Source organism: Thamnophis sirtalis, unplaced genomic scaffold (genome assembly GCF_051295495.1).
Source record: "Thamnophis sirtalis isolate CommonGarterSnake01/CBP01778 unplaced genomic scaffold, rThaSir2_p1.2 scaffold_14, whole genome shotgun sequence".
Taxonomy (NCBI): domain Eukaryota; kingdom Metazoa; phylum Chordata; class Lepidosauria; order Squamata; family Natricidae; genus Thamnophis; species Thamnophis sirtalis.
In genome coordinates, this window is record NW_028261394.1 from 1,527,024 (window position 1) to 1,536,725 (window position 9,702).

Sequence of the window (9,702 nt, forward strand, 5' to 3'; positions counted from 1 at the left end):
GCTTCTTCTTTTTTTCCAAAGTAACTTTGAATGGCCGTTAAGTGGGTGATCGTAAGCCGAGGAATACCGGGAAAAGTTAAGATACCAGGAAAATGCCAAGGTCTGCAATTGGTGCCAACCGAGTCGATTCGGAACCAGTTATAACGGTTGATTGGCATCATCGATTCCAGCTTGGCCCATCCGTCTTCACACACAAACACACACACACACACACAAAAACACAGACAGACACACACACACACCCTTCCTTCCAGGGACTTCTCACAGCTGTGAGCCCTGAGACCAAGTCTGGAGCTGCCATGTCCAGGGGCAGTCTACCTCTGCGCCCTTGGTGTGTGTTTAGGGGGGGGCTGGTTCCCCCATTCCCGAGTCCTGCTTGGCTCCCTCCCCAACTGTGCAAAACGCCAAAGACCCACAGCCACAACGCACAACCCCAGGAGGCTGAAACTCTCCTCTTAGAGCCTTCATTATAAAACCCCCTTTAAGAGGGAAAAAGAGAGGCGGAGGGGAGGAGGGGAGGGAGGGAGGAGGGGTCCGGCGTGGCGGCTTCTCGGCATCTTTAATGCAAGAGATGGGGGCTCCGCTTGGCTTTCATCTCCAAGGGTCCCCTTGGGAATCTATTAAGCCCAATATAAATCCTCTCCCTCCAGCAAGCCCCCCACCCCCACACCCCTCCCCACCAAGCCTTCTCCGCCTGCCCTCCCGGATTCCACTTTATTATGAAACAGCAACAAACAGCGTCATTGGGAAGAGGGAAAACAAAGCAGGCAATTACTCCTCTCCTCCCTCCCCCTCCCCAGTTTTAAAAACCCACCCCTCCTGGCAAGGAGCCCCTTGGCTCCTCCAACCAGGGAGAGGCACAACAACAACATCGCAAAGAAAAAAAACATTTAAAAAAAACACCATAGAGGGGGCCCCGGTTTAATTCCCAAGGACACCCCCCCCCCCCCAAAAAAAACCTTGGCTTTTCCCTGAGGTTCACGGCTCCTGGCAACCTGCCCATCCACCTTTGGCTTCGGCTCAAATCCGTAGCATGGAACAGATCTACTCTGTTTACCTGAAAGGAAGGTAATTCTTCCCCCCCCCCCCCATCTTTCTTTCTATTTTTCTTCCTGCGGACAGTTTGAAATGCCAAGGCTGCCTTACGTTTGGCGAAGAATCAGGCAAAGGCAGCCAATGAAGATTATTTTTTTCTGCTCAGTCTGGCTTTGGGGAAAGGGGGGGGCGGCTCTGGAAGCCAAGGGCACCTCCGTTTCAGTGACAGGTGACGCAGGTATGACAATTTGGGGTGCGAGGCATCTGCAAGAGCCCATTCTCTGCCAGGCTGAGCTTCTCTTTAAGCTCTTGGGGTAGCTGTGGTCTCATCTTCGGCCAACGTCGAGCTGACCTTGGGCTGACCTCGGCTCTCCCGGGGCTCTCGGATGGGAGGCCACCCAGAGACCCTCAGCCAGGGGCAAGGAGGAGAGGTTGAAACTTCAGCCCAGCTCAAAGCAACGACCAGCCGCTTCCGGGAGACTGAGCTGGCTGGGGAGGAAGCTAAGTTATTGGCTTTTAAATATTATTATTGGCTGCCGCTCATTCTCACGATTATCAAATGAATTGCCCTGTGCCATCCCGTCTTCCCTCCCGCCTCCCTCTTCAACTGCAGGGCAGGTGGTCCTTGACTCACGACCCCAACAGACCCCAAAATCTTCGTGGCTCAGCGAAACATTTAATTTCGCTCCCTTTCGTGCCATAGTCGTTGAATGAATCCATGCGGTGGTTAAATCAGTCACACAGTGGTTGAGCTGGCTTCTCCCATGAGTTTTTGCTTGTCGGGCAGATGCCAAAGGGGATTGCGTGAGCCCGGGACTCTGCTGCGACCGTCATAAATATGAGTCGGTTGGGAATTTTTTGTGACCCACAGGGAGTGATGTTGCAACGTCCGGGTGTGGGAAATGACCATGTCGCTTTTTTAGTGTCGCCGTAACTTTGGAAAGGCCACTAAACGAATTGTTGTAGCAGCCGAGGTGGCGCAGTGGTTAAATGCAGCACTGCAGGCTACTTCAGCTGACTGCAGTTCTGCAGTTCGGCGGTTCAAATCTCACCGTCTCAGGGTTGACTCAGCCTTCCATCCTTCCGAGGTGGGTAAAATGAGGACCCGGATTGTTGTTGGGGGCGATATGCTGACTCTGTAAACCGCTTAGAGGGGGCTGAAAGCCCTATGAAGCGGTATATAAGTCTAACTGCTATTGCTATTGCTATTGTTGGAAGTTAAGGGATACCTGTAATACGTTTTCTCACATTCACTTTAACAGGGGGAAAGTTTCTCATTTTTATATCCTTCAGAAATCAGTTAATAAGCCATCTACCCCCTCTTTTTTTCTTTGAGCAAACAGCATTCATGAAAAAAGCAAGATTAAAGCCTGGCTTATATATATATTTAAAAAAAAACACGCACTTTGCTACCCTCTCCTTCCAAGTGGTGGAAAAACCATGTCCCTGGCTATAAATCACAGGTGCCTGGATTTATATAAGCTGAGCCATAAATCAAGACGGAGAAACCACCATGGCTAAAAGTTCATACAACCCGTGAAGTCAAAATTCCTTTTATGGCTAAACCTGATAGGTTAACCAACTGGGCTGGGTTTTCGCAAACGTTGAAAAAGAGAGACCACACAAGCTGCCCTGTGTTGTTGCGGTTGTCGTTGTGTTGTCTGAAGCCACCCTTGGTCCTCATTTCTCCTGGCCTGCCCAGGATCCGAACTTCCTGACCCACCTATGCTGTGGACACAGCTGGATTTTACGGGCGGGGGATGTGATGCGCCCAAAAGGCGCCCAACCGTCTTCCTTTCTCATTTGCAGCTACCTCCAAAGAACTCGGCGACAGGTAGCCCTCGGACCTACGACCAGAATTGAGCTCACCATTTCCGATGCTAAGCGAGACGTTCGTTAAGTGAATTTTGCCCCGTTTTACCACGTCCCCAGTTCTCAAGGGAATTGCTGCAGCCGGTCAGTTAGCAAAACGGTTATTACGTGAATTTGGCTTCCCCGTTGATTTTGTTAGCCGGAAGGTCGCAAAAGCGAATCACATGACCCCTGGGACATACAGCAACCGTCATAAATATGAACCAGGGGCGTTTTGATGTCGGGGCCTCAGGGTGCTCCAACAGCTGTGTGAAAAACGGTCGTAAGTTACCTTTTTTCCAGGGCTCTTATAACTTTGAATGGGCACTGGTCGTAAATCGAGGACCACCCGTAGACCTCTCTGGGGGCATGAAGACAGGCAGTCATTTATTTTCTACCTGAAATTGTCCTGCGAAGGAGGACAGACTTCACAAAAATGAGGATCTTGTAGAGATTCCTCCTTTGCAGAAATTTAACTCAAGACTTTCTTGGTCTGAATCTGAGTCCAGCAAGGGGGAAAAAATGCTACATACCGTCTCTTCTTCAACAACCATCCTATTAAACCATCATCCTTTCACAGAAGCCACAGGTTAAAAAAAGCCCACCTGCTATTTTTTTTAAAGTATTTCCTGGGGAATCTAAAGCCTGAAAAACACCAGCAATGGGGGGTTAAGAGGAAATATCCCCTTTCTCACCCCCAAAGGAGCCTGGCCCTCCAACTTTGCCATGCCCCACTTATCTGAGATTTTTTTTTCCAGAAACCTGCTCATCATCTGCCCTCTGAACTGTCAACCTGCTCATCATCTCCCTCTGAACTGTCGTTGTGAACCCTGCAGCCATTCCCCAAAGTTTAACACCATCTTTAAAAAGATGGCTTTTTTTTCCCCCAAGAGGCAACTGGGACTTTGCAACTGGACTCTGTCCATAAAGTCCAGTTTTCTTTTGAAAAAAAGCCCCTTTGGGACAACCTGGATGACGGAGAATCTCCCTAGAGATCTAGAAAGATGAAAAGGTTCCCAAACTTTGCTGGTTTCTCGCCTCTCTTCCAACATCAAGGCAACCTTAAGTATAGATGGAACACACACACAAACTCCCTCTCTCTCTCTCTCTCTGTCTGTCTGTCTGTCTGTCTCTCTCCCTCCCTCCCTCCCTCTCTCTCTCTCTCTCTCACACACACACACACAGAGGCAGGCAGGCAGGCAGGCAGGCAGGCAGACAGAGACACAGACAGAAAGACAAACCCAATTCCTGATTTACATTAGGCATTCCACTCACATCTACACGCCCACCCACACGCCCGGGCACAAACACAAACGCCAAACCAATGGGCTGCAATCGACAATCCGTTCCACTTTGTTGGATTTAATGGGATGGCTCAGGAGGAAATGTTCCCCGTGAGCTGCAGCCATCCCACCTGGCACAGCCGGAGAAAAGGCTGGGAAGGTTTCTAAAAAAAAACAGGAAGGAATCTTGCTGATTCCCCCCCCCGCCCCCGGGCAGATGGATAAACAAATAAATAAAATCCAGGTTTTCCTCACTCGCTGCTCGCGTGGAGGTCATCAGTGGCTGGGTGCTTTCTCCCCATCCCCAAACGTTCTCTCTCAAGAGGTTCTTGGGGGGGGGTGCGTTTTTTGAGAGCCCATCTCTTTATGGCAAGAGGCAGGGGAGAATAGAGGATGTGGCTTGGGGGTGGGGGATATATTTGCCCTGGGAACAGAACCCCCTTCCAAGGGGGGGAGAAGGAGTCCCCGACCAAGCCTAGCCTGACCTTTGGAGAGAAGAGAGATGGAGAAGCTGCTGCTCTGGGAAATGAGAATTTGGGCTCTCCAGGAGCAAAATTTTCAGAGCTCTGCTGAGGCTCCTTCCAAAACCTTCACACACACACACACACACACACACACACACACACACACACACACACACACACACCCTACCAGGAGGATGTGGCAGCCTTTAAACTTCCCACAGAAGACCCATTTGGGTTTTCCAGAAAGCGAGTTCAAACTTCTCCTTTTCACAGATATCCAACAGCAAGGATGGCCAAAGACAGCTTTGCTGGCATCCCACCGACCCTCCAAGCCCAGCCCCTCTTTGGCCCCAGAGAGAGAGAAAGAGAGAGAGAGCTGGAGGGAGGTGGTACCCAGAAGCCTCCTCCCTCCCCCCCCCGCCGCCCTCCCCCAGTTGCTCTTCTCAACGCCTCCCTCCCTCCCCAAGCGCACTCGAGTGGCAAATGGCATCAGCGGAAGAAGACAAGGGAACGAGGGAATGAATGAATGAATGAATGGCCGGAGAGCATTTTCTGCAAGCCCACCAATGGCACCTCAAAGCATTCACAAGGGCCGTCTCTCCTCCCCCCTCCCCCCCTCCCGCGTCCCCCTCCCCAATTTCCATAGTACCTGCGAGATGCTCTCCAGCTCTTTCCCGACTGCCGTTCTTCAGCGCTTCTCCTCTTGGCTCCGTCCAGACAAGCGACGGTCACCGATTAAATCCTTAGGAAGGAGGGAGAGGGGGGGGATGAGTAGGGAGTAGCAGAATCGGCGCTCCTTTCCTTCCTTCCTTCCTTCCTTCCTTCCTTCCTTCCTTCCTTCCTTCCTTCCTTCCTTCCTTCCTTCCTTCCTTCCTTCTCTCCCGTATCCCTTTGGAGCTCTTCCAGCAGCTATGATTCACAAGCCGCTGGGGACAGGAGGTAATTAAAAAAGTCCCCCGTAGCATCCAGGTTGAAATTTTAATGCTGGCAGTTCAAGAAGCGGCGGGTGTGTGTGTGTGTGTGTGCGCGTGCGGCGTGCGAGGCGGTGTGTGTGTGCTTGTGTGTGCGCGCGCGCGCGCGCCTGCAGAAAGAGGGGGGATTTGATGGCTTGGCTGCAGACTGCTAAAAGCAGAAGAGAAAGGGTGAGCGGGGGGGGAGGAGAGGTAAAGTGCCGGAGAGAAGGGAAGGAAGGGGGGCGGGCGGGCGGTTGGGGGGGGGTTGAGACGGGCTTCTTCGCACTTCGGCTATAGAGACATCAGGATCCCCGACGCGGCTGCCGCTGCGTTGCAAAGGGGGAAGCAGGGACGGCACTGCGCGCTGCTTCCTCTCGAGTGGGTGGCAGCTTTGCCAACGTGTGATGCGCGATCCAAGCTCCCCCCCACACACACTCACCGCCTCTGTCTCTCCGTGTGTGTGTGTGTGTGTATGAGTGTGTGCGTGTGCGCGCGCGCGCTTGTGCCAAGAATAGCAATCAGGAATCAAGGCAGCCCGCGGTGCGTCGGGCTTGGGGGCGTGGGAGGGGGCTGCAAGCGGCGGTATAGGAAACGAGGGGGGGGATCAAAAAGGCTGCAGAGTTGTTTAAACCCCCTCCATCCCCCCCCTCCGCTCCCCTTCCTCGTTCAGCATCAAGGTGAACGCTAATGAAAGAGGAAGAGCGGAGAACGGCGGAGCAACTGAACGTGGAAAGGCGAAAAGAGAAAGGGAGGGAGGGAGGCGAGAGCTGAGCAATTTCCACACCGTCTTTTCGTGGCTGGCTGCGCCCCTCCCTCGCCTTGAAATCTAACCCCGGGAGGAGGGGGAGGCGGACGGGCGGTGTGTGGGGGGATGTGCTCTCCCCCACAGCCTCCGCCGGGATGGAGAATGGTGGGAGGCCAAAGAGCGGTCATCGGGGGTAAGCAGGGAGCTGGGGAGGGGGCGCCGAGAATAGGGGGGGTGGGCCCATCCAGGGGGGAGGAGGGCACGGCGCACCTGGAGCTTTGCCTCGCTCGGGCAGCTGCGGGCGGGATCAAACAGGCAGTGACTGACGCAGCTCGGATCTCAGAGCTGCTGGGGGGGGGCGTGGGAGGGGGAGGCAGGGTCCTGGCAAATGAGAGTCGGTGGCATCTGATTTCCCCGGTGTGGAGGCTGGGTTCTGGAGTGGCAGGAGAAAGGAGGCTGGGAGGGGGAGGGAACAAAGGAAGCCTCCGTCCCTCTGGCAGCCGGGACGGGATGCGGGAGGGGAGGGATGATTCCCCCCACCTCCTCTCCCTGGAGGCTGGGCAAGGGGAGGGGGGCTTCCTCCCGAGCGGATTCAAGCCCAGCCGGATCGGGCAAAAGGAGGCTCTCTTCCCCCCTCCCCCACCGTCGACCTCTTGACCCACGGGGTGATTCTCCCACGCAGGAGGAGGGTCAGATCCCCCTCAAGGTCTCTCATCACCCCTGGTAATTCTTGCCCAGGGAGTTAACCCCTAGTTTAGGGGCAGGATGAAAGCGATAGGAGAGCCCAGGGGGCGGCCCCCATCCTCCTCCTCTTCTTCACCAGCCTTCCTGCCCTTTCTCCAAGCCAGGGGGCAACCCTGCCCATCTCTGTGCCCCGCAGCCCTTGGCAGGCTCCCCAAATCAACCCCAGAGCCCCGAGATGTCTCCTCCAGATCTAAATCCAACTTGCTTTCAATCACTGCCCTCTGTGCGCGCGCACACACACACAAACACACAGATACAGCTTTTTGGAGTAACAAAGACCAGGAGGGTGTGAAGGGGGGCCAGGAGGGGGGGAGATTTACAATCCCTAGCCAGGCCCCAAAGCGGACAGCCTCCAGATGTGCTGGAATTAGAGAGAGAGGATGCAGCAGAGAAGGCTCTAGCACCAATTTGGAAAAGTACGAGGTCGCTGACATTGAGACGCTACAGAGAATCGAACCCGGGAGATGCTTCACACTACGAAGCTTAACCTACTGGCTGTCTGGGGGTTGGGTGGGGGGGTTGGGTGGGGGCATCCCATATTCCCAGATAAGGAGGGCTGGGTCAGAGCCAGCTCACATAGGCCTGGAGGGCTAAAACATAGGAAGAACGGTTGCAGGGACTGGGTATGGCTATTCTAGAGAAAAGGAGGACCAGGGGAGACAGGAGAGCGGGCTTCCAGTATCTGATGGGCCTGCCCCAAAGAAGAAGGGGGTCAACTTATTCTCCAGAGCGTCTGAAGGCAGGACGAGGAGCAACGGTGGTTCCCAAAGAGACTTCTTCGTTTCTCTTTGAAGACGTTTCGTTTCTCACCCAAGAAACTTCTCCAGCTCTGACATTCTGTGGCATGACAAAACTGCGAAGCCCTTATCTGCGGAGACATAAGCGCGTCGCTAAAGCCGCAACGTCATCATCGCGTGTCATCACCGCCGCGACAACAGCGCGGCAACAGAAGGGCGCTTTAAAACGGTGCCGCGGCAGAAAGCCGATTTCCATTAAGGTAAGGGTTAGGATTAGGTTTAGGGGTTAGGTTTAGGGTTCGGTTTAGGGTTAGGTTTAGGGTTAAGTTTAGGGTTAGGTTTAGGGTTAGGTTTAGGATTAGGTTTAGGGGTTAGGTTTAGGGTTAGGTTTAGGGTTAGGTTTAGGGGTTAGGTTTAGGATTAGGTTTAGGGGTTAGGTTTAGGGTTAGGTTTAGGGTTAGGTTTAGGGTACTGAGTGCTTGGAATGCGCGGATTTGCCCTCCGCGATTATGTCATCGCGGTAGGGTCGCGTTTTTCCTTAGCGCTTTGAACGGCGCGAATTAGTCTTCGCGCTTATGACTCTGCGGATAAGGCTTCGCGGATTTGTGGTGGAACCCTGACATTCTCCACCATCCAGTCGGAGGCGGAAGAAGCTTCTCGGATAACAAGCGAAACTTCTTCAGGTCCATTTGCCTCTTGGGGGAAAAAAAGCACCTTTGGGGCAACTTGGAATTCAGGAGAAACTTCCCGAGAGGGAGGACCATCAACCCCTGGAACAAGAAGTTGCCTTCAGAGGTTGTGATGGCTCCATCACTGGAGGTTTTCAAGAGGAAATTGCACAGGCCCCTGGCTGGAATGGTAGAGGGACTTCTGGTTGAGCAAGGGTTGGACTAGAAGACCTCCAGGGTCCCTTCTAGCTCTCTTCTGATTGATTGATTGCCTGAAAACAGGCAACGGGGCAACTTGGGAGGGCAGGGAGCTGCCTTCCACATCTGTGAATCCTCCTTGCTTTGGGGCAATTTTAGAAGAAAAGAGCCCCACAGGAAACCTAGCAAGAGGGTATAGAAAGTCAAGACCCAGCTTTCCAAAATTGCCTGGGAGATAAACCACCATCCTCACCTTGTGGCAGTGAGTTCCGCAGTTTACCTACAGGCTGCTTCGAGAAATCTTTCCTTTGGTCTGTCTACTCCCAGGTAACCTTCCGTTCATGTCCCTAATTGGGACCGGGAACTTTTGTCACTAAGCGATGTGGTCATTAAGCAAAAAACTCCCACTTGTAGCAGCAGTTCTGGTTGCGGTCGTTAAGTGAATTGCATGCGGTCTTTAAGAGCAAGGTCACGGGACTGCGACCGTTAACTTCCTGCTGGCTTCTGCCTCAAGCTTTGAGATAATTGCAACTTTGCTACAACTTTGGAGGATCGCCGGCCACAGCCTTCCTCGTTTAGTGCCATCATAACTTTGGTCCCTTTTGGTCGCTCAGTGAGGAGTACTACCTGTACTTAACTTCAGTACCCCACCCTAAAGAGAAGGGCAGGAGGGCCAGACCTGAGGTCGGGGGAGGCACTGAGCCAGTGGTGGGTTTCAAAAAATTTTGGAACCTCTTCTGTAGGGGCGGCCTGCTTTCCGGGTCCACTGGTGGAACCTCTTCTAACCGGTTCGGTAGATTTGACGAACCGGTTCTATCGAACCGGTAGGAACCGGTAGGAACCCAGCTCTGCACTGAGCACTGGGGGAGCCCTTATCCTCAGGTGACAGACTCCCCTCTGGCACACACAAACGTTTCTCCACACCCAGAAAGAATCGAGCCCCCCCCCCCCCCCCCCGGGGCAGAAGCCTTCATGACCCGTCAAAACCGCGGTCCACAAAAGCGCGCTCGACGAAAGCGTGCAT

General features: G+C 53.6%; 1 protein-coding gene across 2 annotated transcripts in view; it reads right to left on the bottom strand.

The window, feature by feature from the left end:
• RAI1 (retinoic acid induced 1) overlaps positions 1 to 9,702 on the bottom strand; it is a 120,076-nt gene that overhangs the window by 72,398 nt on the left and 37,976 nt on the right. For both annotated transcript variants that reach the window (XM_087701729.1, XM_087701728.1), the window contains exon 2: positions 5,283 to 5,375. The gene's annotated coding sequence lies outside the window, so the exon portion shown is untranslated. The remainder of the gene's footprint in view (positions 1 to 5,282; positions 5,376 to 9,702) is intronic.